Below are 9,005 nucleotides of genomic sequence, written 5' to 3'. Positions count from 1 at the left end.
AATTTTTTTTTTCCTTTAACAATTGCAACTGAAAGAAATTAAATATTGAACAAAAATATATTGTCACATTCTGAGCATGCTCAGCACGCTGACAGACTTGAAGTTGCTACAGATTTTAAGAAGTGATAATTATAGGGAAGAAACTTCTCTTTTTCATCTGTTTAATCAAACATTTGATGCCTTAGATGTCTCAGTCTATAGCGTTCTGCAACTGAAGCTTGGATTTGGCTGCAGATTTGGCCCCTGTACATCCTTCTCAACATGTGGGTACCATTTAATCCCACTTCTTCCTGAGCTTTGCTTCATCACAAGACCAAAGGTGGCATCCCGTGTCAGTCTTATCATCATCCAGAAGAAACATTTGAAGAAACATCATGGAGAAGAAACATTTACGCGCCTCCTGGTTTTGTTTTCTGATCCTGCGAAAAGACTGAGGACAACAAAGCCCAGAGAACACGAGATACACAACATCCAACATTCAGACTCAATGAAGAGCACCAGGTTGGTTCAGTTATAGTAGATATGAGCATACTTCACATTACTGGGTATGAATAATAATGAGGAGGCAAACTTTGAAGATGCAGAGCATGATGTCCCATCATCAGACTGTAAACAAACATCCACCAGGCTTCTTTGTTGCCAAAATTGATGATTCTCCTATGAGGGATCAGTAGCGTGTATTAACCTGTGGTATAAGCAGCAGTCACTGAAATATTACTGTTTCAGATAAGAAATCTAGCACATAAAAGCCAGGGTGGGAGGGATCTCTGCAAACTGATTTACCTCTGCAAGTGTGAAGCTCAACAAAAATCTGACTCTCCAGTCACAGACAAACAAAAACCTCCAGCTGGGAGATAGAAAACGCTGTCTGGGTCCTGCTGGATGTTGCTGGTCAGAGTCCACACATTAGCAGAGTGCTTCTTGGTCCCACTGACCCATATGGACAGTGACTGTGGAGAACTGTTCTGGAAAACAGAGAAGAGAATTAAAATAACAAAAAACCAAACAGGATTTCCACAAAGACTCTCTTGGAATCAGCAATCAAAAAAATCACTGGTTCATATTTCAATTAAATATGAACAGGTTCCTTAAATGTTCAGATCTGATTTAATTTAATTTCCTTCACACAGCACATTCGTCCAGGCTGACAGGTAAACATAGAATTAATCTCAGGTAACATGACTCATAGTAGAGATTCAGTAAGAAAGATTACTAGCTCTAATATTATTACCACACAATCCAAGGACACACCAACAGCTCAGATTTGTAGAACTATTTAAACAAATGTCTTCTGAATATTCAATTCATGTTCACAGTGGGAGGGGGGGGGGGGGTCGTGGAATTTTTAAAATAAAGTCTGCAACACAGAAAGAGCTGTGATCAAGCTATTTATTACTGCGCCAACACACATCAAACATCACAGTTCACAGTCAGCGCTGCCACAGAAGTGGTGCTCCTACTCATTTATGCATTCCAAGGAAGAGGGAGGAAGTTACGAACTGATCCTACCACACTTCACGTGTCTCGCTATGAAACCTAACGGATCAATGGTTATGCTGTTTGGTGCCCTTGGCCTTATCAGCACTTGTAAAGGGAGTTGTTTTCTCAAACTGCTGACGCTGAAGTAAGTTCATCTAGTTTTAGAAACTTTCACTGAACAGTCTATAACAGTGTCACAACTAAGCACATGCATAAGCACTTAAATACTTTAAATGAGAATAACAGAAAATTTCTTTTACAGAGGCTAGAGCCTGTCCCAGTAGTCATAGGTAGAGCACACCTGGACAGGTCACCAGTCTGTCAGAGGACTAACACAGAGACAGACATCAGAGTAACAAATCTATTTAAAATTAATATAAGTTTGCTGCAGCTGTATGTATTAACATGTGTTTCTGTGCTCACAGTCCACCTCTCAGGAACCTGCAGTTCACTTTAGTCTACTTTAAACAGACCTCACAAAAGGCTGATGTGGCTGGATCAGTAGTCTGATTTAAGTACGATACCTTTGGCCAGGGATTAATCTGGTGCATCGCTTCACTGCAGTCTTACGTATTTTCCCCACACCTGAATAAAAAAATACTGATATATACAAATAACAGCTTCAGCTGATGCAGCCTGACTCAATCCTAGATGTTCAGCACACAGAGACACAGAGGTGCCGTTTAAAGTTTAGTGTTAACTTGAGTCACTGATCATTTGCAGCATTACAGAGTCTGGCAGTCTTTGCATGATGTCCACGTCACTGTAAGTTTCTAGCTGACTCTCAGGTGTGACAGGTGTGCCAGCAGGAAAGAGTAATAATAGCCTGCATCCTGAGGTTTTTCATGCAGGATTAAAGGAGCCAGGCTTTATTCACACAGCTAGGATTGTATTTTACACTGACCCTGGGTCAGTATAAGTATCATACAGTTTAAACGAAGCACTGAAACTTGCACATATTTATTACAGATGCACTGAAGCTAATCGAGATATTTGCTGTCAGTCTGTGGCTGCGATTAAACACTTTACTGGAAACTTTATTAACTAGTAACTTCGTCAGTCATGACAGAAGCTAATATTTCTGTGCTAACATCGTTTAAACAGTAACAGCTTTACTCCAATATAAGCTAACGTTTACACCGTAACTTTAAGCTAGCACCATAAAGACGGTAAAACACGTAATAACATCTATAAATGCATCTTAAAGCTGTTATATTAGCACTCGGTGTATTACTAACATAACCACATTAACATTACTGACACTCGCTGACTTTTAATAGTCATTCTATAAATGCTGTCCGTTTAAATGGTATTACCTGTAAACACTGCTGTATCCACCGGATTGCAGCCAGAGTGGATTCTGGAGTCTTCCCACGCTCCTGTTAGTGATCCTCCATCTGGATGGATGATAACAACCTTCTGAACAATCTAGCTGGAGATGGCCCATATCTATGGACTGATAACAGCCGAAGCGGGTGAATAAAGTCACCCAGTAGCTAGCTGTGCCATTACCCAGCATACACCACTCCCTCCATAAATGCAATAAACCATACAAAAGTATCGTTCTACCTGTTTTTCAGGTAGTTGTTTACATTATATAATTTATTGTGTTCTGTATACGTCACTACAATGTGATTTGGAAAATGTCTAAATATACCGACAACAGGCACTTCCGCGGCAATCTCTTCAATCGGAGGACCCTTCACGTCAATTCCCGACGCGAGAGGGGTACCCTGCGCGTCCATAAGTGCAGCAGAGGGAGCCTGAGCATGCGTCACAAGTTTGACGAGTTGGGAGTGAGAACGTGTTGACATTCCAGAAGGATAACGCAAGGACACATTGTGCACACAGTGTGTGTGTCTGTGTGTGTGTATGTGTGAGACAATGTAATAATGGTTCATTGTCAGAAATTCCACAAAAGATAAGATATCTGGTTAAAATACATTTTGTCTCTTAGCTGACAGAAAAGAAGAGTGAATGTCAGAAACTTGTATTGTGAAATTCTCCCAGGGTTCTCTTACTCGTCCTGACGCTGTTCATGTTGCATGGCAGGTTTGCAGCTGTTACTGGACTGAAATGGGAGTTGTCTTTATATTAAACACCCCACAACATGATTATCCAGATATCCAGGTACCAGAGTTGCCTCTCTGCAGTTTCTCTCCTCCTGACATCCCCCCAAAACTCCCATTCCCATAAAGAGTGTGTCTGCTCCCAGACCATCAAAGGATGAATTAAAAAAACTGCAAAAATTCACAAATACCTCACAAAAACATTGCAATGAAACATCTACAACTGCACAAGAAGTAAACCGGTTAAATGCTGACTATAGGTATCTCTCTTCCAGTAAAGTAGAAGAGTATTTTTACCTTGCAAAAGAGTATTTTTACCATGGTAACAGGTGATCCACATGTATTGTGCGTGTTCTCTGTCCCTCTTGTATCAGGTAAGTAACACTTCCCATTTTCTTCAGAACTGTTCCCTGAGTCCATTTTGTTTCCCCCCCCCCTGAAGTTTCGGATACGCACAGCGTCTCCCTCCAAAAAAACACGAACAGGTTGGGTTTTGTAATCATGGTGTCGCTTCTGCTCAGACTGTTTCTGTTCAATGTGTCTGCTTAGTTCAGGTTTCAGCAGGCTGAAGCGAGTCCGGATCTGATGTTTCAGGAACAACTCTGCTGGTGTACGACCCGTCACAGTGTGCGGTGTACTGCGATACATGATAAGGAAGTTTGCCAAACGATGACTGAGTGGCAATGTGGCCTGACCATCTGCTTCCAGCACATTTTTCATCAGGGATCGTTTCAGGATTTGTACTGACCTCTCTGCTGCCCCGTTTGATGCAGGATGATAGGCAGGAACAGCTGTGTGTCTGATCCCATTTAACTCCAGAAACTGATTGAATTCCTTTGACACAAGTTGAGGTCCATTGTCTGAAACAAGCTCTTCTGGAAGTCCATATGAAGCAAATAACCCTCTCAAAACCTCAATGGTGTTGTGTGAGGTAATGGATGGCATAGGGAACACTTCCAACCATTTTGAATGACTGTCAATGACAACTAAAAAGTACTGCTTGCCTTTTTCAGCTAAATCAATGTGAATCCGTTGCCAAACTCTCTCAGGCCACTTCCACGGATGGAGTGGTGCAACGGGTGGTGACTTCTGTACAGCCTGACAGACTGAGCAGCTTTGAACCAGTTCTTGTATATCACCATCACAGCCTGGCCACCACAGGTAACTGCGAGCGAGTGCTTTCATACGACAGATACCTGGATGTTCATGATGCAGGTCTTCCAGCACTTTCTGTTGGTAAACCGGTGGAATGATGACCCGTTGTCCCCAAAGAACACATCCTTGTTCTGCTGACAGCTCGTGTCTGCGTGTAAAGTAAGGCTTAAGTGATTCGTCTTGCATATAACTCGGCCACCCATTCATGGTGTAGCTCCAGACCTTGCTGAGGATTGGATCCTTCATGGTTGCTCTCTCAATGTCTTTAGCTACTATTGGTAGCTCTTCCACATGTGAGAAATAGAAGATACTTCCCTCCTCGGCAATGTTTTCTGGCGTATTCCGAGGTAGACGTGACAATGCATCTGCATTAGCATGTTCAGCTGATCTTCTATATTCAATGTCATAATTGTATGCCATTAGAATAAGAGCCCAGCGTTGCATTCTTAGTGCAGCGAGTGTTGGGACAGCTGACTTTGGCCCTAGTATAGCCAGCAGTGGCTTATGATCTGTTATGAGGGTGAATTTCCTTCCATACAGATATTTATGGAATTTCTTTACTCCAAAAATTATGGCAAGGGCCTCTTTTTCTATCTGGGCATACTTTCGCTCAGCTTCAGTTAATGTTCTTGATGCGAAAGCCACAGGCCTTTCCTCTCCATTTTCCATGACATGAGAGATGACTGTGCCCAATCCATAAGGTGATGCATTGCAGGCTAACTTCAATGGCAGGTTTGTGCTGTAGTGCACCAACACTTTGTTCTGCAGCAGTAGACTTTTTGCATCCCTGAATGCTTTTGCACATTCCATGGTCCAAATCCATTTAGCATCTTTTCTCAACAGGTTATGCAAAGGCTGAAGAATGGTGGATGGATTTTCCAAAAATCGACTGTAGTAATTTAGAAGACCAAGAAAGGACTTCAGTTCAGTGACGTTTGTTGGTTCTGTTGCATTTGCTATGGCTGCTACCTTTTCCTCTAAAGGATGCAGACCATCCCTGTCAATACGATGTCCCAGGTACTCCACACTGCTCTGAAGAAAGTGGCACTTGGAAAGCTTCACTCTGACACCATGCTTCTCCAGACGTGTGAGTACTTCCTCCAACCTCTTCAAATGATCCCTTTCAGATGAAGCAGTGATGAGGATGTCATCCAAAAAGCAGGTCACATGCTCCATCCCCTGAAGGATTTGATCCATCACAGACTGGAAAAGAGCCGGAGCACTGGAAACACCATAGCTGAGGCGATTGTACTTATAGAGACCTTTGTGTGTGTTGGTGACCAGATACTTCTCTGATTCTTCATCTAACTGTAGCTGCTGATAGGCATGAGAAAGGTCAAGTTTACTGAAGGATGTTCCTCCAGCTAAAGTGGCAAACAAATCTTCAGTATTTGGAAGTGGATATCTTTCCTCTTCAACACACTGGTTGACACTGACTTTGTAGTCACCACATATCCTAATTGTTTTGTCTGCCTTTGGCACAGTAACAATAGGGGATGCCCACTCACTTTTCTCAACCTTTGAAATAACCTTCACCTTTTCCAATCTGTCCAGCTCCTTTTCCACAGCTTCTTTTAGTGCATAAGGAACTGGGCGAGCTTTACAGAAAATTGGTGTGGTGTTTGGTTTAGTGTGGATTCTAGCTTTAAATCCTTTTATGCAGCCTTGGTCATCCGAAAACACTGCCTGATGGCGCTGAATCACTTCTAGTACTCCTGGCTTTGCTTCTTTCTGCACCAGTACCTTGTGTACTGTGAAAATCTGTTTCCAGTTCAGCTGTAGTTTCTTTAACCAGTTTCGTCCAATCAGAGCTGGTCTGTCTCCCTGAACAACGATCAGTGGTAGGGTGATGTTTTGAGTCCCATACTGTACTGGTAACATAATATATCCACGCACAGCAATGTGTTGGCCTGAGTAGGACTTGAGCTTTAGCCCACTGGCTGGTTTTATAGGGAAATGAGTGAGATGCATCTGATAATACTTGTCTGATACTACCGACACTGCTGATCCTGTATCCAGCAGCATGGTGGTGTTCTTGCTCCCAAGCGCAACATCCACTGTCTATCCCTTCTCACTGGAGGTGATGGAGTACATTGAATAAACTCCAAAAAGTTCAGCTTCATTATTCCTACTTGAGCATTCATCCTCAGTTTCCAAATACTGAGTTTGCTGACTGAATTTTTTATTCGTGCAAGCACGTGCAATGTGTCCTATTTTTGCACAAACATGACACTTTTCACTCTTAAATTTGCACTCACGTGCTGAATGCTTTCCACCACAACGATAACATGGTTGCTTCATTCCTGTGTCTTTTTTAGGTCCCTTCCAGTTCTTTGGCTTGTTATTGCCCTCTTGCCTGTTCTGTCCTTTCCATCCTTTGTTGAAAAAATTTGGAGCATTTGTCAAGGCATTTACGTGGTGAGGGTCCTGGCGTCCTGAGAACTCCATCGTATTTTTCGAAGCGAGTTCCATGGATACGGAAATCTCACATGCACGTGGAAATGTAAGATCTTTTTCCGATAGTAGCTTGCGCTGCACAGCATCAGAACGCAGCCCACTAACAAAACGATCCCTCAGGGCCTCATCCAAATATTGTCCAAAATCACATGTGGCTGACAACTGCCTCAGGGCGACAACATAGTCAGAAACTGCCTCCCCTTCTTTCTGGTTACGTTTCTGAAAACGAAAACGCTCAGCTATCACCACTGGAGTCGGCTTATAATGCGCACTTAACGCCCCAGTCAGCGCTGCACATCCCATGGTACTCGGTACCCTCGGAGACACAAGATTCTTTAGCAGCCTGTATGTATCTGCTCCGATCACAGAGAGAAACGTGCACACTTTCTTCTCATCGGAAACATCATTTGCCAACATCCATTGCTCCAACCGCTCCAAATATGACTCAAAATCTTCCTTCGATTCATTATACTCTTCAACACGACCCACATGCATCGCCATGTTAGCTCACCAAAAGCTGTTTCGCTGCAGCCGTGAAGAAAACGTCTTTGTTTGTATTTTTTTTTTACATGTGAACACAGCCCTTCTACAGCCTCTGTCACGCTGTGGAAATCTTTAGAATCCTCGTCACCAGTTGTGATATTCTGGATTAGGCTCTTAAAAAGATCAGGACAGAAGGACGTGGATAGGTGCCTTTATTGAACAGCAGGACATCACACACTAACTTGTTGTTTCTTAGCGGTGCAGAAACTACCCTTTTTTGTTGTTATATATTGGTCAACCAAGAACTAGCCCTGTAACAGGCACTTCTGTATTTTAACACTGGGGGGCAACAATCCACTCTTTTACACAGAGTTATTAATATTAAACATCTAATTAAACCAGAATGTTTTTGTCAGTCCACCCCAACTCTCACGTAGCATAATGTGACATGTTTGTCGCATCCATTTAAAGTCAGCCAAGTGCTTGAAGAAAGATTTGAGCATCTCATTAGTTCCTGCTCTAAAGTCCAAGGATGCCTGTTTAACATTTCATGGAATTCTATCTAATGGTCCTTGAGATATTCCAGTCTTACCAAACATGGATACCTGAAAGTGCAACTCTACAGCCATCATTAGAGAACATTATAGTGTCATAATCCTGCATTGAACAGACATTTATTGTGAACATTAAATCTTAAATTCTTCCAGTTTAATCTTCCAGTATCTAATGTATAAATAAATAAAGTGTATTTATGAAGGTGGTTTCAAAGTCGTGGTAGTTAAAAAAAATGTAATCAAAAAGAGAATCAACTTCTACATTAAAGGAATGATTACACATTACACAGTGACTTAAAAGGATCACTCACTCTTCCATCTCAAGAAACTGATAATGCAACATGACACTTTTCACTGCCTTCTTCCTTCTCTGCCCTCACATTCTCTTTGCTTCCTCTTTCTCCCTCCCTCTCTGTCACACACTGATCTTTTATTGGCTAAGTGGTGGTCACTGTAAACTGACCATTCTTCCCACCCCCACATCTCTGTGTACCAGGGATGAAAGAAAGGCGCAAAAGATAACATCACTTAACTGCTTTTCAAAAATCCCCCATCTTCCATGCCTGTTCACTCTTAAACTGTGAGGATTAGACTACACAACATATGATATAAAGGGTATTTGAAATAACCATCTTCAGCTTAACTTGTCGTTTTAACAGTAGCTTCATGCACTGGTTGATTTTCATAATTTTGCTTCTATAAAATGTTTTCGGAAGTCAGAGCATATTCAGTTAGACCTTGCATGTAAATTCTAATAACACATTTCCAATCATCTATTGTAATTTTACAAAGAAGAATTGCTGAGTAA

General features: G+C 42.0%; 1 long non-coding RNA gene across 1 annotated transcript; it reads right to left on the bottom strand.

Annotated features, from left to right (window-relative positions):
• Positions 1-451: 451 nt before the first annotated feature.
• LOC146561534 (uncharacterized) lies at positions 452-2,899 on the bottom strand. The gene is made up of 3 exons (XR_014894751.1): positions 2,796-2,899; positions 784-965; positions 452-685 (listed from the first exon to the last, which is right to left on the bottom strand). It is a non-coding gene; the product is annotated as an uncharacterized LOC146561534 (long non-coding RNA).
• Between the last annotated feature and the right edge of the window lie 6,106 nt (positions 2,900-9,005).

The sequence above is a fragment of the Mchenga conophoros genome, linkage group LG13 (genome assembly GCF_057382185.1).
Source record: "Mchenga conophoros isolate Kocher_MC1m ecotype Shallow Benthic linkage group LG13, M_conophoros_male_GT1.1, whole genome shotgun sequence".
NCBI lineage: Eukaryota > Metazoa > Chordata > Actinopteri > Cichliformes > Cichlidae > Mchenga > Mchenga conophoros.
The sequence above is the reverse complement of the archived record's forward strand: the minus strand, read 5'-3'. Positions and strand labels throughout refer to the sequence as shown.